Raw genomic sequence first — 24443 nt, 5'->3', positions numbered from 1 at the left:
TACCATGTGGGTAGGGGGGAGGGGTGATGAAGAGAATGGGGATTTAATGCTTAGCGGGCACAGTTTCAATTTGGGATGATGAAAAAGTTCTGGAAAAGGGTAATGATGGCTACACAACACTGTGAACTTAATGCAACTGAACTGCACACTTAGAAATGGCTAAAATGGTAAATTTTGTGTATACTTTACCACAAGAACAAATATGATGATTTAAATCCATTTGATTTTATTGTATAATATCTTAGATATTGTATAGTATCTTAATATTGTATAATTTCTTGCTAGCAAGAAGGAAGTGCTAACTTTTTAATGGGCTTTGCTTCATCTACTAATAAATACCAATAAAATACTAATAAAACCTGTTTGCCTGAGTGTCAGACCTTAAAAAAATGGCTAAAGTGATATACTGTTACGTATATTTAACCACAATTTTTAAAAAATTAAAATAGATAAAATAGAATAGAAACAACAGTGTATTACCAACTCCAGGATCTACTTCCCAGAACAGAACCTTCCATTACTTTAGCTTTGCTCCGGGGAATTACGTCCGTATTTTAAAATGATATGCTTATCCTGCTATCTCCTGAATTTTAGGTGTCTGCTGTTGACTTTCAATAAGGAGACTGTGATTTAACTCTCTTAAATACACACACTCATAATCTGGGAGATCAGGGAATCTGCTCCTTACACAGATTTCCAAACGCCCTCTTGTTTCCAGACATATCGTTCACCTCCTATTTCACAGGGGCCCAGTGCTCACAGTGCAAGTGTTTCTGGGGTGCTAAAGCCCCAACAGGCTTCCTTCTTCCTGCTATTCCCATTCCCAAGGACTAAATTCTCTGAGCAAAGAGTTCACCATTTCCTTTCTATCTTCCAAACCGTTTATTACTTTTGCCCATTATCTTCTCTGTCTTTATAGCTGCATCTTTGTGATTTCTTGACTTCAGTTTCGTCATCTTTAGTTGAGGAGAGAAAATGAACACACATGTTCCATCCGCCGTATTTTACCAGAAACACTCCGGGGTTGCTTTTCAGTTTAAATGAACTAATACAGGTAAATAAGATAATGTAGGCAAAATGCTTTGCTAAGAGCCTGACATCTAATAAGGTACAATTAAAGCAACAGTAAGGTCCCCATCACCACCACCATCAATCACCCACCACAAGGCTGTTAGTACGGACCACAGTGGAATTTCATAAAATACTGCTTACAGGGGCTCCTGGGTGGCTCAGTCAGTTAAGCAGCTGCCTTTGGCTCGGGTCATGATTCCAGGGTCCTGGGATCGAGACCCACATCAGGCTCCCTGCTGGGCAGGAGTCTGCCTCTCCCTCTCCCTCTGCGGCTGCTCCTCCTGCTGGCGCTCTCTCTGACAAATAAATAAAATCTTTAAAAAATATATACTGCTTACAACAGAGTATCACTGCTGATTTTCCAGCGTTACAGCATTTGATCAAGAATCCAGGGGTTTTTTTGTTGTTGTTGTTGTTTAAAGATTTTATTTATTTGAGAGATAGTGAGGGAGAACCTGCGTGGGGGAGAGAGGCGATAAGGGAGAGACAGACTTTCCCACTGCGCAGGGAACCTAACGTGGGGCTCCATCAGGCCTCTGGGACCATGACCTGAAGGAATCTGTTTTTCTTAAAAAAAAAAAAAAAAAAAGGAAATTTTCATGGTGTATTTATACGGTACAGAGCTCTGCAGCTAAAAAGGATCATCTAGGTTACCGGAAACTTTCTCACCCTTTTCAGTTTCACTTTCTCCAAGAGGCCGTCTCTATCTTGAGAACCCTCTTCTCCCACAGTAACTTATCATGATTCTCTTCTCATTATAGACTATTTCTTTCCTTTCCAGCTCTCATCAGGCTTAAAGCCCCCTGCCCCCAATGTGTCCCCCTTTCTCTGTGTCTTTAGTTGTGTCTTGTTCCTAACCAAACTCCTCACACAAAGGGCCACGGGAGCCGCCATCACCAACGAGGTCCTCTCAAGGCCCAACAAAGTGCTCTGAATGCCTGGTCCGACCCGGCAGAACGCCGGGGTAACCCTGCAGAACGTGTACGAGACGGCGTGTTTGCAGAAATCAACACGTGGAAGCCGTCGGCAAACTGCATCAACGGTGGCGCCATTTGGGGACGGTGAGCAGCATGTTGTAACTTCTCTGTCCTGATGCTGTTACTACCACTGCTCATGAAGTTACTGAGGGTTTTACCAGGCATCAGAACTTTCCTATGTCTTAAGTCCACGCATACACACTTTCCTATTTAATTCTCACAACAACCCTATTTACGGTCATGACACCCATTTTACCGACAAGAAAATAACGGCAGAGAAGTTCTATAACTTGCCCACCTCGGGTATCTGCTAAAGTTCAAACCCGCAGTCTGAGCTCAAAAGCCCTTGATCTTAAACCACTAAGCTATTTATCGTGTGTGTGTGTGTGTGTGTGTGTGTGTGTGTGTGTGTGTGTGTGAGAGAGAGAGAGAGAGAGAGAGAGAGAAGAAAATGTACTTGCTAAATTCTCAACTCCCGTTTTAAGAAACGAAGGGCCAAATTGTTTTTGCCAACAAAAATGTTCTTCTGAAGCTCTAAAGATAGCAGTGGCTGAATCACTAGAATGGCATTGCCAGCGTCCTACAAGTCCACGACCGAATCTCCTCCGCTCACACTCAGGCTCTCTGGAGGCCCAGGTAAACCGAGGCTTCTCCACGGTATCAGAGCCAGTGTTCTCCAGTCCTGACTTGGGTGTGGGCTACATCCTGGGAGACCCGGAATATGAGTCCTTTATCCTCTAAGGGCAGAGAGTCCACAAAAAACATTATAAATATCTTTACAATGAATTATATGCCTGCCTGTGTGACTAGTACTCTTAAAGTCTCTAGAATTTACATGAGCTAGAGTGGCTGCTTCTGGGTCTGGGTCCAGCATGAGCCTCTTCCTGTATGTTTTTCCAGTTCCTTAGAGTTTTATGTTAAGACACCTGATTTATTAGGTGTAAACGGAATGTATCTTGACCCTCTCAGTTGATGTTGATTGAAAAATAACCAAGGTCTTTAGCAGAGATGGTTTGTTTTCCTTTGTAAACCTTTTATTAAATGGGAACCACACTTGGGAAATATTTGCACCTTTGCTACATGATCAAAGCCAAATGTTATGAATCATCTGTATCATCTTTTATGTTCTAATTTTGCTTTTACATCTGTATAGATAAAAAAGGGAGTAGGAAATGGAAATGAGGTATCAAGAGAATTATCTGAATTTCCAACTTCCTCCGCTCTATTAAGCCCCTGGGGAACTGGTCTATCCAAAGACTACATCAAAGACTAGACCCTAGAGAATGGCTCCTATTAATTAAATACCAGATCCAATGTGCAATTATGTCCCTTAGGACTTTGACCAAACGTTGGAAGACAAAGCCAAAAAGCCTGCCAGTTCGGAAATCTGTGTGTGTGACGTTAGGTGCAGAGGGCTCGAGTGTCTACGTCGGGGCAGGTGGCATTTCTGCTGCTGAAATAAAGACTGAACTGGAAAGTTGTAATGACCACATCTCTTTCTCATTTTCCTCATGGGTATCTGTCAAAGCACGGCTTTTGAAGCATTTCAAGTCTTCTCATCTGGAATTTACAGCTAAATACAGAGTGAAAATTCAGCATTTCATTATGGCAGCCTGTCTAGTTCCTAATTTGAAGAATCCAATTATAAAAAGAAGTATGAGCTCATCGGGCCATTTTTAATACTGGCTGAATATTTGGTAGTATGGATTTTTTTAAAGATTTTATTTATTTATTTGACAGACAGAGATCACAAGTAGGCAGAGAGGCAGGCAGAGAGAGAGGGGGAAGCAAGCTCCGTGCTGAGCAGAGAGCCCGATGTGGGGCTCGATCCCAGGACCGTGAGGTCATGACCTGAGCCGAAGGCAGAGGCTTAACCCACTGAGCCACCCAGGTGCCCCAGGAATTATTTTTTAATGTACGATAATAGTATTGTGCTTCAAAGAAAAAAGAGTCCTTAACTTTCAGAGATATATACACAGATTATTTATGGATGCAATTAGGGAGTATGTAAGTGATGCAAGACGACTCATCCAGGGACCACTGACAGAGGGTGATGGTTATATGGGTGTCATTTTACTATTTTCTCTGCTTTTGTGTTTTAAGGAATTCCGTGACAGTAAAAAAATAAAGCGTTGTAATAAAACCAAATTAGACAAATATACAACTAGTGTCTATAATGTTCAAGGAATTAGAACAAATGATAGCACATAAACAGTTTTATAAATCTAGAGTTTTTAAGTGTAACTTTGCAAATGTTTCAGAAGTAGTCACTTTTCCCTCTGTATTTGGTAATACAGAATAAGTTTTGTAGATGGAGCGATTCTGAAATAGCCAAATATGTCAGTAGGGACATCAGCTGAGATGATGCCGTCCGACCTCTGCCTGGCACCTTTTGAAAGTAGTTAGACTGGTCACGTGTGAGGCGAGCTGTGCACACCCCGAAAGTGACGAAAATGTGACTTGTAAATTATTTGGCTTCATTCCAAAATAGACCCATCCTCTTTGGCAGAAACAAACAAAAAGAACTAATTTGCAAACCTAATTGAACTTTCAAGCTACATTTAGAAATCAAGCTCTAAGGGGCTCCTGGGTGGCACAGTGGGTTGGGCACCAGACGCTTGATTTCAGCTCAAGCCCGGATCTCAAGGTCATGAGATCGAGCCCTGCATTGGGGTCCCCACTCACTGCGGGATGTGACTGAGTTTCTCTCTACTTCTGAATATCCTTTCTCTCCCTCTCTCTCACTCTCTAAAATATGTAAATAAGGGCGCCTGGGTGGCTCAGTGGGTTAAGCCACTGCCTTCGGCTCAGGTCATGATGTCAGGGTCCTGGGATCAAGTCCCTCATTGGGCTCTCTGCTCAGCGGGGAGCCTGCTTCCTCCTCTCTCTCTCTCTCTGCCTGCCTCTCTGTCTACTTGTGATCTCTCTCTGTCAAATAAATAAATAATCTTTAAAATATGTAAATAAATATTTTTAAAAAAAAGAAATGAAGCTCTAACACTCCTATTTATATTTCATTTCATTTGAATTTTCATACTTTGTAGCTCTCCACATTCACACTGGAAGCAAAGCAAATCTTTTAAATATTTACTGCATTTGTGCACTATTTAAACTGGTACTCAATGTTGTTAAAGAGAAGTCTGATGACTGATAATCCATCAGTTCGAAATTAACCTGACAATAGGTGTGGTGTGGGAGAGGAGAGGGAAGGCAGCAGCTAACACAAAATTACTGCAACAGTGAAGTTCTGATAAGCTCTTCTTTCCCCCAGAGAGATGAACTGCCTTGTCAACTTACATGGTTAAGGGATTCTAGAATCTTACCAGCTTTGGGCTGGGGACACGGATTCTGCCAAAGATGCATGACTGGCTGACAGAGGACAGGTAAGAAGGAAACTGAGGAATTCAGGTTCAAGCTTCTGGTTTTTTCTCTTTTCTTGCTTGCTTGCCTCATCCAGTCTTAACCTATCATAGGTTGACACATCTTTCAAATTATCAGTAACTGGCTACCGTTATTCTGCAAGATTGTTTATTCGTTCCAATAATTAGTAGCAGAGGTGATAGTATGACTGAACATCATTTGACCGATTTGAATGTATAAGCACAATATTATTTAATACCTACATTCCATGTAGCAAGGACAGAAATCCTATGGCTTTACTATATGAATCAACCCACACAATAGAAATACAACAAGGACGGACACACTCAGAATTAGTACATATATCTCTCATTATTTCTAGAGCAAACACCCATTTATGTATTCTGTCTTCATTTTTCTCTTTTATAGCTCAGATTCTTTTTTTAAAGATTTTTTTTTTTTTTTAAAGATTTTATTTATTTATTTGACACAGAGAGATCACAAGTAGGCAGAGAGGCAGGCAGAGAGAGAGGGGAGGAAGCAGGCACCCTGCGGAGCAGAGAGCCCGATACGGGGCTCGATCCCAGGACCCCGAGACCATGACCCGAGCCGAAGGCAGCGGCCCAATCCACTGAGCCACCCATCCCCGCTGAGCAGAGAGCCTGATGTGGGGCTCCATCCCAGGACCCTGAGATCATGACCTGAGCCAAAGGCAGAGTCTTAACCCAGAGCCACCCAGGCACCCCTATGGCTCAGATTCTTAAAAAGACTTCGTTCACACACTGATTCAACCCTTCTGTCCACTCACCTATGGAAATTGGGCTCCACCCCTACCAGCTCATCCGAATGGTCACTGATGACCGTAGTTACTAAATTCAGTGGCTACTTCCAACTGGTAGTTTATTTGATTTCTCTGCTCCTTTCAAGGTAGTTAACCCCCTCCTCCCTCAGATACTGGGAATCTGGGGGGAATGGTGGTAGGCCGAGAAGATATGCCCAGGACACACAGCGTGAGAAGAAGCCAAAGGGTGGTGGCTTTTCCCCAGGCTGACTGCCCCACCAAGTAAGTACCCCGCTAGCTCTCCCACATACAACCATTTCCCGTTTAGGTAAGAACCTGGATCCACACTGATTTTTCGTTAACCTCTCTAGTGGTTCTCTCCTATCGTCTTTAAGGGCTTTGTCCTCTACACGTCCGTAAATGTAGGCAACTTCTTCTGGATCCTCTTACTTATCAGTCTACACCAGTGTTTGTAAAGAGGGTTTTAAACATTACTTGCCTGAGCATCAGAGACTCTAGGAGTTCTTTCATTAAAGACACAGTTTCCAATGTCACCCCAGTGAACCAGCATCTTGGGGACAGAGATCCAAATCTGCATTTTGAGTTACCTCCTAGTTAATTCTTACAAAAAATTCAGGATTTAGAATTACTGTTTTATATACTCACTCTGGGTAATAGTGTCCAACCCCGTGACTTGTTACTATTTATAGATCTGTGACACCTATCTCCCTGTTTCCAGATAGCACTTGATTCTCACAGGCAACTCTTAGAACTGAAGATGTCCCAAACTGGACACTCTCTCCCAGTCCTACGATACTTCCTCTTGTTTCTCTCAGTTCTCAAAATGGTTCTGCCAAAGACCCGACAGGGGTTAAAAAAAGCAAAAATTATACAGTTGTTCCTGTTCCCTCTCTCCACTCGCTCTCTCCTTAGGGCTCTCGACTCTCCTCACCACACTCGAGTCACTCCCTAGTTCAAAATATTATCACGTTTGCCTCAAACTCACAGACTTCTGGTAGAGCCACCTGCAATCCATTCCGCACAGTGAACGTGGAAGTCATCACTAATCTGGTCAGATTACTCCCATACATAAACTTTTCAAAGCCTCCTACCTCCCTTGGGTGAAATAATTTTGCTGACACACCACATCTTACCTATTCTGCTCCCACACTACCTCTGCAAATTTCTCTCTCTTTATTTCGCTCTACAGTTATACTGCCCAATACAGCGGCCACAAGCCACATGTGGCTACAAGTACTTGAAATGGGGCCAGTCCAATTTGAGACATGCTCTAAGTGTAATTCACACATCAGCTTTCTCAAATGTGGTTTAAAAAAAAAAAGGTAAGAATGTCTCATTAATAATCTTTCATACTCACGTGCTGAGATGATATAATTTTAAATATATTAGACTAAAACATCCCCTTTTTTTTACGATTTTATTCATTTATATGAGAGAGAGATCAGGAGCCGGTGGAGAGGCAGCGGGAGAACCGACCCCCTGCTGAGCAGAGAGCCCGATGCGGGGCTCCATGCCAGGACCCTGGGATCATGACCTGAGCCGAAGGCAGACATTCAACCCACTGAGCCACGTAGGAGCCCAGACTAAAATATTCCTAAAAGTAATTTTACTTGATTCTTGTTACTGTCTTAACGAAACCACTAAAGTTTTTAAATTCCGTAGCTGGTCTGCATCATACTTCTGCGGGATAATGGCACGTCCAGAACTCCATCCTCTCGCCGCAGTGGAAGACTTGTTACTACCTCAAATGTTAAACATTTTTCCTGGTTGAAAGTTCCCTTCTCTGTAGCCCCTCCCCTTCCTTTATCTTCCTTCATCTCCTACTCATCCTGCAAGATTTAGTTTAGTTATTGCTAAATAACTAGTTATTGCCAAATAACTAGTTACTGCCCTTTTCCTTTTTCCCAAACCAGTCTCGGGTTAGCTGTGCTTCCGCAGTGCTTGCACACCCGGCACGTGGCCTGCACTGGTCTGCACTCGGGCTTACTTGTCTACACCAGCCCCTGTCTCCTACACTCGCAGACTGCTTGTGAGCAGGACTGTGCCTTGGTCAGGGTAGTGTATCCTCAGATTCGAGTTCATGGCTCGGTGCAAAGTAGATACAGACTGACTGCTGGCAGAATGGCTGTTGGAAGTGACTTCTCGACTGAAAATGTGAAACGTGACTGTTAATAATATGCGAGGAGTCATGAATTAATACTGTCTCTTCATCCTTAACCTATCCAAATCCTATCAACCAACACCCTCAACTGTCTTGCTTCTTTTGTCACCGGCAACATTTCGAAACTTCACTGGTTAATTCAAACGACGAAATGATCGCAAAATAAAATGAACACAATTTTTGTCCTCTAAATATTTTTAAATTCCTATATGGCTAGAAGATATCCACTGTGAGAAATATTACCTATTCACTGGAAAGCATTTTTATAGCATTTCTGAAGATCAAGTCTTTGCAGGAATTTAAATGAAGCCTAAAATCAAGTTTTTTCTCTACAGTCCTACACTGCTGGCTTTCAGAGACATCTGGAGTACAGCAGAAATTCCGGCGTGCCCACATTATCATTAACATTTACCACAGTACTCTCTAGAGCAGAAAAATTAGGGTACAGCAAATATAAAAGTGGTAAGAACAGACAGTTACTATTTTCTCAGTTTCATCAGATTATAAAATTTAAGTGGCATCCTCAATGTCCATCCCATCTAACTACTCTGGGTTTTGGGTGTTGTTGTTGTTGTTGTTGTTGTTGTTGTTTTTAATGCTTAGGACCCTTTCATGAATCTTTCATCTATCTGCCTTTTTGTGATATTAAAATCTCTAGAAGACTTGGGGTGCCTGGGTGACTCAGTGGGCTGAGCCTCTGCCTTCAGCTCAGGTCATGATCCCAGAGTCTCTGCTCAGCAGGGAGCCTGCTTCCCTCTCTCTGCCTGCCTCTCTGCCTACTTGTGATCTCTGTCTGTCAAATAAATAAATAAAATCATTTAAAAAAAAGTCTCGAAGACTTATGAAGAGTAGGCCTCACCTTGATTTGAGGTCCAACGTAAGTGTTTTCCTTTAACTGCTTTACCACTTACAACTTCTCAGCACACCGTCATGCTCGCGCTCACCGCACTGGTGAAACGCTACCTCAAAAGCCACGACTGAGCAGGGTTGCGTGACAGAAACACAGAAGCCGCCAAACGCACTCCCGACGGCTGAAGCTGGAACTCTTTGGGCAACAACAGAAACGCAGCTTTGAATTACAATCCAAAGTACAAAAGATCCAAGAATCCACACTGCCAGAAATAAGTGATTAAATAAATTTTAAAATGAGGGAGAACAGGGGCACCTGGATGGCTCAGGTCGGGATCCCAGTCTACTTCTCCCTCTCTCTCTTTCCCTCCCTCTGCTCATGCTCTTATTGTCTCTCTCAAATAAATAAAATCTTTTTTTTTTTAAATGAGGGAAAACAGACAAATATCCCATGCAGAAAAATTCCAGATAATTTATGTAGATACTCTGTCTTGGGGGAGGGGGCATAACTCCGCACCTAAAGCGTGGTGTGCACAGGGCTTCCCTTCCAAGAGCACAGTATGAAAAGATGGGGGAGGGGTGACTTTGCAGTAGGGAAACTTGACAAACCCCCAGCTCGGCCAGGTGATCAAGGTCAACATCAACAGTGATAAATTATGTTGATAGTATGTACCTTTGATAGAATGTGACTAAAACAACACTTTTAAAAACTCTGGGGTCTTCCTAAAATTCACAACCCCAGTCTAATCATGAGCAAAAACATCAGGACCATTCTACAACAACAACATTCTACAACAACACACCCGACTGATACTCTTTCAACTGTCGTGCTCATCAAAAACAAGGAAAATCTGAGAAACTGTCACAACCAAAAGGAACCTAAGAAGGGAGGACGACGAAGCATAATGTGACAACAGGGATGGGATTCTGGGGCAGAAAAAGGACATTAGGTAATAAGGAGATCTGAATAAACTGTGGACTTCAGTTAATAATAATATACTATATTGGTTCAGTAAGGGCCTATTTAGCCAGAGCGATTCCATCCCGTTAAACAGTGATTTTGTTGTTCCCGCAGAAAAACTTAAAACTGACCCTCCCCCCTCCCCCCAGGGGAACTTACTTAAAAGCAAGTCCAAGAAACCAGTCCCAGGTAACAAAGCCCAAATACAAGGGTGGGTCAGGTCAGGTGGAGATAACAGCCCTACGCAGGGATGAGCCAGGCCAGGTGGAGACATCCAATCAGTGGGGCACGCATACTGTCTCCCTAGCTACCAAGGAGTGTGGGCCCCGCCTTTTAGGCTTTTGGGCGCCAATTCTGACCAAGGTGATAGGCTAGTTCTAATACTAGGGTAAATTGTAATTCAACTGGCCACCCGTGTGTGACCTAGCCCACCCGTGCAGTTTTCTGTGTGTTACAATCTCATTGGCCACCTGGGTGTGGCCAGGCTCAACCACACGGCCTTTGCTCTATAAAAGTTAGTCTGTGAGGTTGGGAGGGGTTGGGTCTTTGTAAGAGATGGCCCTGGCTGGTCGGTTTGATTCTCGATGCTTGGCACGAAATAAAGCTTTGCTTGACCTTCGCTTTGGATCAGTCTCGCTCCTTTGATCACAGACCCATCATTGGGGGACCTTTCATTTCATTAACTGTAACATATCGATCATGTCCATGTAAGATGCTAACAGGGAAACTGGATGTTGGGCATATAATAACTATCTGTACAATCTACCATTTTTCAAGTAATCTTTACACCCAGCACGGAGCTCCAACTCAAAACCCCAAGATCAAAAGTCACTCACTCTACCTAGCAGCAAGACACCTTTGACTGCTTTGGCTTATCACTTCATCTCTCAGAGGCAAAGAAATCTCACCAGTTCCTAAAGCTTCAAGTGTGACCTTCATGTTGAACACTCCAAGATCTGTATTCTAAGCCCAATCTCTTTGTTAAAGGTCAGAAAATACTTCCAATTGCTCCGTGGACATTTCTACCTACAGACTTACAGGAACATTAAACTCAATATGTCTAAAGGAGAAACCCTCATTTAAAACCCTAATCCTGGGGCACCTGGGTGGCTCAGTGGGTTAAGCATCTGCCTTCGGCCCAGGTCATGATCTCAGGGTCCTGGGATCGAGCCCCGCATTGGGCTCTCTGCTCAGCAGGGAGCCTGCTTCCTCCTCTCTCTCTGCCTGCCTCTCAGTCTACTTGTGATCTCTCGCTCTCTCTCAAATAAAAACAAAATTTTTTAAAAAAAAGATAAAACCCTAATCCCGTGGCTCCCAACGTGTCCTCAATCATGATTAAGAACAATGTAATTTCCCCCAGTGATCTAATGAGAGCCAAGCATATATGCAATGACTGTTTTCTTCACAATCATTATCCTCTCTGGTTTCATACAAACATTGTTTAATTCTATTTCTACATGCTCCCTTTACTCTCAATGCACTAACTTTTTCGAATAATTACCAATCCATCAGTCAAAACTTGTGGAGGCTGGAGGTGTGCCCAGGTACAGCCGAGAACTCCAGTCCTGATATGAGACAGAGACATGGAATGTCATTGTTTTGTGTTCCTTGAGAAGGAAACAGGTCCCCAGTTTGGAGCAAACACCACTGTGTTTTTAGGGACTGATCAGAGATGCAGGGTAATCCCCAATGGGCATGAAGGGCAACGAATTGCTTCTGTCCATTTACTATATGTAGCTTTTGAAGAAAGATTCCCCTAGAAGCTGGCAGCCCATGGACACTACAGTATATCCCTGTCCCTGAGACCTAAAACCCTTTGCCAACATTGCCCAAAGATCACTCAGGGTTTACTGACTGCCACATGTCACTGGGAAAATTCTCCTTCAGCTTAACTATCGTAGATCATTGCTCTAATTAAGCCATTAACCACCCTGTTAATAACCACCTTGTTAATTGAGACAATATAAAATCAAATACAGCAGGGAGACTGTCGTTAGACCCCCGAAGGTAAATCTTTGATTGGTCTAAACCAAACAAAGTGGTTCTCGAACTTTTTGGTTACAGGACCTTTTTGTACTCTTTTTTTTTTTTTTAAGATTTTATTTATTTATTTGACAGAGAGAGATCACAAGTAGGCAGAGAGGCAGGCAGAGAGAGAGAGGGGGGAAAGCAGACTCCCTGCTGAGCAGAGAGCCCGATGCAAGGCTCGATCCCAGGACCCTGAGATCATGACCTGAGCTGAAGGCAAAGGCTTAACCCACTGAGCCACCCAGGCGCCCCCCTTTTTGTACTCTTAAAACTATTGAGGACTACAAAGTACATTTGTTTATGTGACTCGTACCTATCATTATTTACCATTTTAGAAAAAAAAATTAAAGTTTTTAATAGTGGGGCGCCTGGGTGGCTCAGTGGGTTAAAGCCTCTGCCTTCAGCTCAGGTCATGATCCCAGGGTCCTGGGATCGAGCCCCGCATCGGGCTCTCTGCTCAGCGGGGAGCCTGCTTCCTCCTCTCTCTCTGCCTGCCTCTCTGCCTACTTGTGATCTCTGTCTGTTAAATAAAAAAAAAAAAAGTTTTTAATAGTTATTAATTCATTTAAAAATAAAAGTAATAAACCCATTACATTTTAATGTAAATAATAATTTTATGGAAAATAACTGTATTTTTCAAAAGAAAAAAGATTTGAGAATTCTGGCTTAACAGAAAATGTAGATGTTCGTATCTGTTTCTGCATTCAATCTGTTGTTTTGTTTCAAGTACACTGAAGAAAATTCAACCTCATACAAATAAGTAGTTAAAGAAAAAAAAAGAAGTGTTTTAATAATCTCTTCAGAAATTTTTGCATATCCTTCTTTGAAAGGATACTAAAACTCAAAAGTGGTAGTTAGCTAAAATGTAAAATCTGAAAACAGATCCATGAGGCTATGCATAATGCACAAATCTTTTCATCTATTTTGGTCTTAAAATGGATCTATTACCCTTGAGTGATTGCATAACATGCATTAGTCATTGAGAAAATACTGGTTCACTGAGTTATATAGATCTTTCAAATGCTGACACCATTCATCATACCACACCAAAAGATCCCTTTTGTTAGTATCAGCACTGATATCATCAGAAAATGTGTAAGTACTGGGAAGCTTTCAAGCTCAGAGTAGTGGATACAAGTTACCCAGTATTCTAATTTTCACCTGAAACCTTGAATTTTTATCATTTGCAACAAATATTGTCAGCAGATTTCCTTAAAGTGACAGGCATTATTTCTTCGGTTCATTTTCAAGAAAATGTCTGCAAAATACCCAAGTCCGAATAACAGTATTTTGTTCACCTGCTTTTCAGGCTAAAAAAATAACAATAGAAAAGAAAAGTGTTCCATGAAAGCAGCAGCCATTTCAACTTAAAAGTCAAACAATCACACAGTATGTGACTGAAAAACAAGAGCAGTTCAGAACGGACCAGAAAATAACAGCACACTTTGTAGCTGGCAGTGGGACAGACAATGACTACTAGTGCATTTGGTGCCTCAGCCTTGATTTTGTACTAAACAACTAGGAGTTATTACCCACCACCGGTCCTTTTATTCCATCAGTGGAGTGAAAAAGGCAAACGATATCTTATCATTGTTAGAGGAAAGGATTTTCACCTTGTGAACTCCCTAAAAGGATCTGTGTCTCCGAGGTTCCATAAACCACTGCTGAGTTAAGCCAGTATGATGTTCCATTTCATTTGCCAATTAGTTCCGGATTAGGTATGTGACATCATTCTAGCCGAGAAGCCAATGGGACCTCTGAGAACAGTTTCTTTCTTCTAATGAGACATGTGGAAACAAATTTCCGTTTTCTGCCTCTGGACTTTGTCATCTACTTGGGAAAACTCGAAATAACCTGCCCAAAGGGACAAACAACACACTTTTGGAATTTGGAAAAGTGAAAAGATGGAAAACATCTGGGTGAAGTGATGTCATTGATGAATCAGTGAATTATTCTGCTTGGAAATGACCCCATCTTTATAATTCCGGTTATGTGAAACGATAAGTAAGTTTCCTTATGGTTTAAGTGGCCTTAGACAGGTTTTCCATTCAAGTCCAAGCCATTTTTACTCCTATATAATCATATACTTCTTGTCAATCCATCACTATGCCAAGACCCCAAGAGCCTGATCACCAGAGTCTGATGCATTCCAAACTCTCTGAACTGGGCAAGCAAAACAAAGTTATTACCAGCCACGTAACTGTAGCTAGAAGGAGGCCTACCAAGCTGAACAACTAAAACAGGTGTCTCATACAGAGACAACTCAAATAAAAGACACAAGATTAAATATTAATATAAACGTAAGAACCATAAAAGGGATCAGAACAGAACGCCAAAAATTAAGGGACTATAAAACATTATTCCTGAATTATGGAATAATCAGGAGTAGAAAGCAACCAGGAGTTCAGAATATATATATACCTGGAATATATTCAAGTGTCAAGAAATCAAACCACAGATTACCTAGTAGACTCCTAGGAACGTATGCATCTTTCTGCGTTATTACAACCTACGTTCTCTGCCACCAATTTGAAGTTACGGTCCTGAGTAAGAGGAGTAGTGAAATACATTTGTGAATTATTAGGTTACAGTAAATAGTTTTCAAACTAAAACAGACCTATCTCTTGATACCTGCATGTGAGTTTGAAGATTTATCTAATTCAATTATTTTTAACCTTCGAATCTCATGCAGTAAGATAAACAAGGGGAAATACTTACAGAAATACAAGAGAACAAACTGGTCTTATAGATAGAAAAAATATGTATCTCTGTTTTAAAATTTCTCCTATCTACTTCCCCTCTGTGTGTCAGTAAAAAAGCAGAAATGGTTCACGGCTATTTGTACTTTGCAAGATCAAAGTTCCTGCCTCTACAAGAATGTAGCCCACTGCATAAACACTGGCTTTAAGGAAATAGCAATCTCTATAAAAGTCAACATTCAACTTCTCTAATGTATAATAATTCTACAACTAAATGACGTACAGATACGTTTTAAGCCCCCAAATTAAATACTACTGAATTACTTATGTATTTTAATTTTGACCACCTCTGGAATGAGTAGATGTTACCACATCAAGATCTATTACTTTAGAGGTTTCAAAATAAAGAAGTGCCATCCTTTTGCCTTCTAGTGCTTTCTGGACCTAGAAGAGGTCTAGGAACTGTCTAGATTCTAAGAGGACTGGATGAAATCATGACACTTAATTCACATTAGTAGATCAAGCGCTACAATTGTTTAATAAAAGGAAGGAGAATGAGAGCTGAAGGCCTTGCTCTCTATTTGATATTACACTTCAATTCAACTTCACGGAAAATGTGAAACCATTTAACATCTCTGGGCATTCCTTATCTCAAATCAAAAGGATGATAAAACTTCCTCTTGTCTGCTCTCAAAACAAATACGAATAAGGCAGACCTCTAAAATCCTTGACCAGAGAGCCGAAGCAATCACGATTAGGTTACCAGAGAGTCACAGCCATTGTATGATGGAATAGCTTCAGTAATCGTGTCTTATAAAGATAGTTCATAGCCCTATATACAGTAGTTACTGTATATTTAACGAAGTTCTCTCTCCTATTTCATAAATAAAATCTAATTGTTTTGTCCTTTATAAACATTGATCAGCATATCAATAAAATTTTTCATTGCTCTGTTAAAATGTAGTAAAATTCATCTTGTGGTTATATTTTGCCCACACACTATTACAAATGCACATAGATGTTACTTACTGGTAAATATTCTTTTTTTTTTTTCTTTTCTAAGATTTTATTTATTTATTAATGCATGGGCTTGAGAGAAAGAGAGAGAAAGCAAGGGGAAGGGCAGAGAAGACAAGCAGACTCCTGCCCGCAGGGAGCCCTACGTGGGGCTCGATCCCAGGACCCTGAGATCATGACCTGAGTGGAAGTCAGCCACTTAAGGGACTGAGCCACCCAGGTGCCCCCTGGTAAATACTCTTAATCACAAATTGAGATTGCTTTCAAAGGCTATTTTTCAGAAGTAATTCCAAATCAAAGACCCAGCAAGGATTAATCTATTTCCATTTAATCACATGTTTTTAACCAACCTGAAGCACTAACAGAAAACAAGGTATCAGCAGCTTTTAATTATGGTTAAATGAGTTAAATTACAATTTTATCTAACAATCTGGTTTCATTTTTTAAAAAGGAAATAGTAAGTCCTTTGAACTTTGGAGTAATATTGTGTATTGAGCTATTGTTGAAGATGTGGTTGAATTTCTTTAAACAGCTGTACAGCCTGGGGCTAAGATACGTTTGCTGTTTAACTAGAGAATAAATTTTTTAATCAGAGATTCAATTTGACATTCTAAACATAGATGTCAAGTGAAATAACTAGTTTAATCCTTCTAGAAGTAGTATGGAAATACTTCTTCAAATTGTCCCTTTCAGTCAGGTGCCAAGAAATTGACATGATTATCGGTAGCCTTGCTAGCCATCAGAAAAGAAATTTTGCCAAGTCGTTCATATAAGTGTAAAGCACCTGCCACGACACACTTGAAAATATTAGGAGAGAGTGTCTCCTCCACCTGAAACTGACATGCTTGGTCCATGGCTCCATAACTGTGGTTGTACGCAGACACAAACGATTTCGAACTCACTGGTGCTACTGCAATGATCCAAGCAAAAGATGCTTATGCAAAAGTAGTAACAGATTTGAGATCTATTTGGGTGGTAGAATTGATAGGACTTAACCTGGATAGTAATGTGTGCAGGGGATGTGGGTGGGAGATCAAGGAACTCTTTTTTTGGTATGAATAAGCATATAGATAGAGGAGGTATCTTTTACCAAGAGAGGCAAAAGGAGGAGCAGATTTCGAAGTGGTGGTGGGGGATGGAGACTTACTAGTTTGAGATATTTTAAGCTTGAGATACCTGAGACATCTCAGTAGAGATGTCAAGTTAAGTAATGGAATATCCAGGTCAAGCTCCAAAGAGAAGTGTGAGTCAGATAATAAATTTGGAGTTGTCAGTGTTTAGATGATATTCAAAGCCACCAGACTGGGTAAGATTGCTCCAGAATAACTGGAAAGCATTAAAGAAGGCCCAGGATCTCTGCATAGAAAACTTGTCCTACCCTATTTCTACTAGACTAATTTCTCAAGTATTTAGATCTCTCTGCTTAATTTCTTCAAGACTTTTCTTGACCCCATAGTCTAAATTAGGCACCCTGACCCCACAATGTGTCCTCAACCTTTTTCTTCCAAGTGTTTATCATAATTTGCAATGAATTAGTTGTCTTTATTTATTTTGTATTTGTCTTTCCATTAGAATGTACGTTTCTTGAAGACAGAGGCCATTTGCTTTTAATCTGCATCCCACATGCCTGGCATGTAACAAATAGTAAGTTAAGTGTTAAGAAATGAATGGAAGTGGGTGTGGCTATTGACTGAATGGAAGACGGCCCCGCCTAAGGTGATAACAATTTAGCGGGTGTGTGTGTATGTGTGTGTGCATGTATATATTTGAAATTATCATTTATCTCAAACTTTCCTAAGGGAAGAATAAATTAAATAGCAAAGGATTCAAGCATTCTCATTCACTCTCTCACTCTCTGTGGAGGGTCTGTGATATATGAATGTTTATGGGGAACTTTGTATGTTCAAAGTACAAACAATTCATCAACTGTACAAGTGTTCTATCATCAACTCCCAGGGTTTGGAGCCTATGCTATTCATCTGCACCTCCCTCAAGGCTCTCTTACCCATGGTGGGCAGGCCATACATGTTCATTGTTGCAGCGCACCCTTTCACTGCTACAGTCACACATCTATTCAGGTGTTTCAGTTATAACTTTAGTAAACAAGGTGGTATGACATTGATTGTGTTGACATTTTGCTTTTACTCAAAGTGCCCGTCTTTGCAAATGTTCCTTATACCGGCAGTTCATTTCTAAAGTTGATTTTAATAGGTCCAACTCACAGATTTCTTCCACAAGGGACTTAATAAATTATCCAAAAGCAGACACTACCAAAAGTGTGAAGTCTACAAAACTGTACACTGACAGCAATCTGTGCCCACGTTTGGAATCACTAGTACTCCCTAAAAACACGGACGGTTTCTGCTGTCCCTTAGTTTTAGGGATTTTCAAGGCAACATCTGGCCATTCGGTATGCTACGTACATACGTTCATCTTCCTTCTCTCAGGTTTCCCTGTCTTGTTTCCATTTCCTTCGCAATCTTATTTCCTATTGTAAAAGAACAGTCTGAATGAATGTGGGTATACAAGTTTTTTCTAAGAGTCCTAGAATGTTGGTATTGGCGTATCTTTAGAAATCTCTCTTCCTTCCTTTTCAGCTACTCGGGTAATTACCTCATCTGCTGGGTTTTGTTCATCTGGGTCATGTAATTGCCTTTCGGGTGTGTTGCTAATGGTGGGAAGCTGGTACTCCTCAAATCACATCCCCAGTCCTGGGGTACACAGAATGACGTAAACCAGCCACTCACTGAAATGAGCGTCCTCACTGTTCATGCCGTTTTAAAATGGAAGAATGGACAATTACTGAAGTTGTAGCTATTTTGTTTAAATAAACCACTCTGGGGAGTATGAGTCACCGAGGGAGGTTTTTGCCTTGTTTTGTTTTAGTGCAGATTTCTAGATGTATCGTTTCGAAATGTTCTGAGAGACGAATGAGGAATAAATTAACCAGAGTCATTACAGCGAATTGAAATCTATACATATCCCTGGTTAAAAGCTCCCAATTTAGATCGCTTCTTAGGTAACAGTGAACCCTCAATTTAATACAGAAAGGTAATATTTTAAAATACACTTTTAAGGCAATCTTTGAGCTGTTGAGAATTTACTGATGCATCTTCATGAATTTATTTTCCCCAAGAAACACAGATTAATGCTCTGAGATAAAAACAGCCAAGGGACATGGGAAGACATTTATGTGCCAGGAGAGAAATTGTATCTCCAGGCTACAACTATTTATCAACTTTGCTGCCACTAAAACTTACCAGCCAGTTTGTGAGCCTGAGATACAGATGAGTAACTCTATATAGAAAAATCTTCTCTTTGGGGAAAATTTACTCGGGGAAAATATTACCCATTGATGATACTTTCCCTGACATCTTTATCCTTATCTGCACTCTGCACAGTGACTCTCCAAATGACCCTCTCTAATTACTGTCTCTGCTCTGTGGTAAGAATCCCTAAATTCTAGAAGGAATATGGTCTTTAAAAGGAAGCTCTTCTGTTTTCATTTCCACAGATTTAGAGAAGGCTTGGTTGAGTTGGTGTTTTTTTTTTTTTTAAGACATTATATAGTTTCGTAAACCATATTTTGTAGCCACGAGAAAAAGTACTGTATTATTCTCTCTTTTACAGGTCAAATGGAACTAACTTTCTTACTCTCTCATCTCAAGCTTCAGGAACAAAGCCATCAAGAAAGAAGACGTAAATTAAAAAGTACCCCTGCTGTATCGTCTGATTTAGACTCACTGCTGTTTGTACACTACTGTCTGAGCGCAGCCTTCGTACCCCAAGGGAAGTCTGATAAATTCGAGGCTTTCTGAGAATGGGACTCCTATCTCCAAGGGGAAAATAAAGAGTCCAGAGCAGAAGAAAATTTCAGAGGTTTTCATTTCCCCAAAATAAGGAAGGCCGGAACAGGGTCCCCTTTGGCACTATTACAGGCCTAGACCTCTGTAAAGATTAGAATTCCTCAAACACTGTGTAAAGCAAATCAATACCAAGCTATAAGTGCCCAAAATGCAACACTTACCTGTATACTTAAATTAAGACGTTCTCTCCCGTTTGCTTTTGTCTCTTCCTTTCGCCTATAAAAATTTGGATAAGTTTATCATTACTGAGCTTTCTTCAACTGTTCGTATCCCTGCCTTGCTGGTATCTGTTGGGCAATCCGGAAGAGGCAGAGGCCTTCTTTTTTATTTATTTCATTTTTTACTCTGATTTTTTTTTTTTTTTAATGATGTTATTTATTTTAGAGAGCAGGACCAGGGAAGGAACCGAGGGGATGGGGGATGGGAGAGACAATCTCCCGCAGGCTCCCCCCTGTGTGCAGAGCCCGACCTGGAGATCAGGACCTGAGCTGAAACCAGGAGTTAGATGCTTAACCGAATGAGCCCCCCAGGCATGCCCCTGGCACTCATACACGTGTTTTCTTTGCTCATCTCTCCTCCCAATGCTTTGCACACACACTTCCCCAACGGATGGGCATGGGAACGGTAAGTGGTGAAGAAGCACTTCTTACGTAACTGGCTGATCGGAGTAAGTTGCCAACAAAGTCTTCCACCTGTAATGCGGTACTGGACGAAGACGGTGGCCGTTCTCAGATATGTTATTAGCACCTTCTGAAATTGCCTTTTCAAAGTTTGATAACTTGTGAGGTTCTCTCTTCCCTCCTTGGTAGTCAATCGCTACACTTGGTTTTTGGGTTTTAATTTTAATTTTATTTTTTAATTTTTAATTTTAATTTTATTAATTTTTTAAGTAAACACCACCCCCAACGTGAAACTGAACGAGATCCCAAGATCCAGAGTCCCATGCTTTGCCAAGTGAGCCGGACAGGCGCCTCCGCACATCGTGTCTTTAATTAATGGAAACAGGCTTTCTTTCATGCAATGGATACACCACCAGATTTTGGCTGGTGAATGGTCTGTCTCCTTTATCTTTTCATGACTATAAATTTTCAGGAAACGACAAAGCTTTTATTTTAGATTTTGAGTCATTGGTCTAATTTTTCCCCATCTGTATACCTAAGAGGTGGTGTGTGTGTGTGTGTATTTTGAGTTTTACATTTTTAACAAATGATTAAAACAACTACTTTGATGGAATTCTTTAGCAATGTTACAAGTACATTCACAATGTTTTAGGCCCTTTCATTTTCAAAGGATGAGAAAGCAAGTTGCTGAGAAACATGATCATATAAATAAAACTATATAATATAATATATTCATTTTGGCTCATTTAAAATTTGGAAATAAATCATTTTATAAAGCCAAAAGTGTTTTTCTTTTCAGGGCCAAATTTCTGTCTGAGAGGCAAAGCTTACAATGGATGGGCTGCCTTAACCTTTAGCTATATAAAGCCAAAATAAAAATGGCTTAAGATGTGGTATCTGGGGGCGCCTGAGTGGCTCAGTGGGTTAAAGCCTCTGCCTTTGGCTCGGGTCATGATCTCAGGGTCCTGGGATGGAGCCCCACATTGGGCTCTCTGCTCGGCAGGGAGCCTGCTTCCTCCTCTCTCTGCCTGCTTCTCTGCCTTCTTGTGATCTCTGTCTTGTCAAATAAATAAATAAAATCTTAAAAAAAAAGAAAAAGATGTGGTATCTGTAGAGTACCAGTTATCCGTTTCACAGTAAATATTTGGTTTAATATGGCCTCTTCCGTTTAAGAAATGTACCAAGCCCAAAAGGATACATTTACTGCTACTACAAACGATCTGCTTACAATAAATTACATAATACTGGGCAAGGTTGGAGTGGCAGGGGCTAGGGAGAATCCATGTTCTTATAAAGACGTGTCAGATGACTGGTGTAATTCTCAATGAACCGTAAACAGGAGTATTAACATACAACTTACACTTAGGGCAAAAAATCCTATTACTGATAAAACAGCACACTCAAAATCAGTTAGGTCATGAAAACACATGCCCTTGTGTAATTTTGGCAGAACAGCCCTGAATATAATGGACCTTTTTTAAATGGATCTTTTTATTAAGTGGATCTCAAATTCCATTCTAGTGACATCATTCATTTACACAATTTGTCACGGCGCCGTTCCCGCAGCTCTCTCAACCAGGCTGATGTAGTCTGTGTCACCGTTGCTCGGTGTCACTATCTCTGTGGGATCTCTAGCTATTGCCCTTTCTACTCGTTCTGAGCCCAGACATCCAACTTCCAAACTGCCTTTGGCTTTTATTTACAAGTCACTGTGTCACATTCAGCACAATTTCTCTTTCAAACATTGGAGTCTTCCTTCAGCCCTCTGCTCTCAAAATGTTACCTTGACCTGTGCCTGGGAGGCACGGCTGATAGTTCTGGTATTCCCATCGGCTGGCCTCAAACTCAAAACATTCATCCTAGCAAAGTCTCCTTAATCCAAAACACTTCTGGTTGTGTCGGAGTGTTTGAACTTAATGGGGAAATTCCCAATCACTCATTTTCTAAAAAAGTGCAACAGGCACAACAATAAGAATCAATGTGACATCAGGAAAGTGTACAGATTTAGAACCAGAGTCATCTGAGTCTGAATCCTGACATCCCAGGTCTCTAAGTAGGGGAGATTATTGAACTGTCTAGGCCTCAGTTTTTTTCATCTTCAAACTATTCCTACATTACAGAGGTCTACAAAGATTGAATGGGATAATGTTTCTAAAGCCCTACCATATTTTCCTATATATAGAGAATCTGTCATTGGATTTATGATGAATACAGGTAACTGTTCTGTAAAAACACAATTAATTTTGCAAAACTCTGGGATCATCCTCCCCACCCCTTTTCTCTCTGTCTTCAAACAATCATCAAAGTCCTCAAAGTCTGCCTGGTTACCCAATTACCAAAATCCACCTGTTAACACCTATCTTTCCAGGACAAATTCGTTTCCGTGTTCTCTTGGTTCATACTTCAATTACTACACATGAATTCTGGCTAGTTTGCACGTCCCTGAATTGGTGGAAATTTTACCAATCAGAAAAAAATGATTTTTTTTTCTAATCGTGCTGGTCCTTTACTTTTTATCCTTAATCCTACCTTCTGCCACTGCGAAATCCTCTACCTGGAGAATTGAATCAAGGGACACAAGGATGCTGCAAAGCATTTGTAAACAATAACAGAAAGAATATGACTCCCTGTCTGTAGATATTGGTACAGTTGACACTTCTACAAAGATAGAAACAGCCTTTTGCCCCTATGCTGTGTTCAGTACCAAGAAAGTGAACTCCATCAAACACAACCTTCAAGGAAATCAAAGAACTCACAATCCACAGAGCAATCAATTTCCAGTTCCAAATATGCCTTTAAAAATTTCAGCTAATTTCTAAACACATATGCTCATAGCAGCCTTCCAAATATTTCACATTATCGAACATCGAAAAATACACGGCACAGCTACGTTTGTTACAGAAACACCTAAATGATACATGTTCTAATTCTGCTTATCTGAACAATTTAAAAAGTCACTCTTGTTCAATAAATCTCCAATAAGCACCACCATTGAGCACGATGCCGTCAAATTCACTACTGCCAGTCAGACAGCAGACTGTCGAAAAGAAATGAGTGAGCCCAATGAATAAATTACATTTTCAGTGCTTTTGAAACGAATTAAAACTACAGTCAATCTGTGTTCTATTTGAAAAATATTAAATCCACACCTGTTAAACTCTACTTGTTTCTGGACCAAGGACTCTCCAGTCCCCTGCACTGATCTCTGAGATACCAGACTCGGGCAGGGATTTGAGAGGAAAACAGAGTAGAGATCCCGCAACTAGGGACTACAACAAAGACACGTTTTCCAGAAGAGGGGCACTCGAGTGAAGCAGGTAGTTGCTCAGCTCCTCACACAGAGCAATACTCAATAAACTTTGGGTACATTCATTTCTTCTGTTGTGTTCATTCTACATCCCCGGCACCTAAAATAATAACGTCCCATATGTATGATTCAAAAATAATTACGCGTGACCGCTGACTCTTGGAGGGTCACTGACAGTGGTGAAGACCTTCCCGAGCAGGGATCTTACCGCAACAGCTCACACAAGATCTGCGGCGGATTTTCCTGGCAGGGGTCTGGGGTACGGGATCGGATCCTTAAGTACAGAGTGCTTGCTAAATAGAGGATTTCCTGTTTAGCTTTCCATGCTTTAAAGATTCACAGACAGATTTCACAACCTCCAGACGACTTGAGCTACCAAATTTAACTCTATTATTGAACCTTCTTCTCAGGAAGTTTTGCCCCATATCTCACGCACATCCATTTACAGTTTAATCCCTTCTTCCCTTGCTTCCAACTCTGAGGAAATGGTTATTTCTACAGTGCTTTCATCTGCTGTGAATGCAGTAACCGTTTGTTCTCCTTTCTCCAGGCTAACTTAAATACACTTTCATGCCTCAGCTATTATTTCTAACCCTTTAATTATCTTTGTTGCTCTTTGAATGTTCTCCAGGATTTTAATGTCTAAAGTCTTGAAGGCCAAGCTTGGACATAATATGCGGAGACTGGCTGGTGGCGACTAACACTGACTGATTCCTGTAGGGTCA

The 24443-nt window shown here is 40.9% G+C and overlaps 1 protein-coding gene across 1 annotated transcript in view; it reads right to left on the bottom strand.

Moving 5' to 3' along the window:
* The window catches only part of SLC39A10 (solute carrier family 39 member 10), a 97141-nt gene extending 77154 nt beyond the window's left edge, over positions 1–19987 (bottom strand). The window contains exon 1 of the mRNA XM_046018270.1: positions 19953–19987. The gene's annotated coding sequence lies outside the window, so the exon portion shown is untranslated. The remainder of the gene's footprint in view (positions 1–19952) is intronic.
* Positions 19988–24443: the final 4456 nt, after the last annotated feature.

The sequence above is a fragment of the Meles meles genome, chromosome 9, assembly GCF_922984935.1.
Source record: "Meles meles chromosome 9, mMelMel3.1 paternal haplotype, whole genome shotgun sequence".
NCBI classification, from domain to species: Eukaryota; Metazoa; Chordata; class Mammalia; order Carnivora; family Mustelidae; genus Meles; species Meles meles.
Note: the sequence above shows the minus strand (reverse complement) of the source record. Positions and strands in the feature narration are given on the sequence as shown.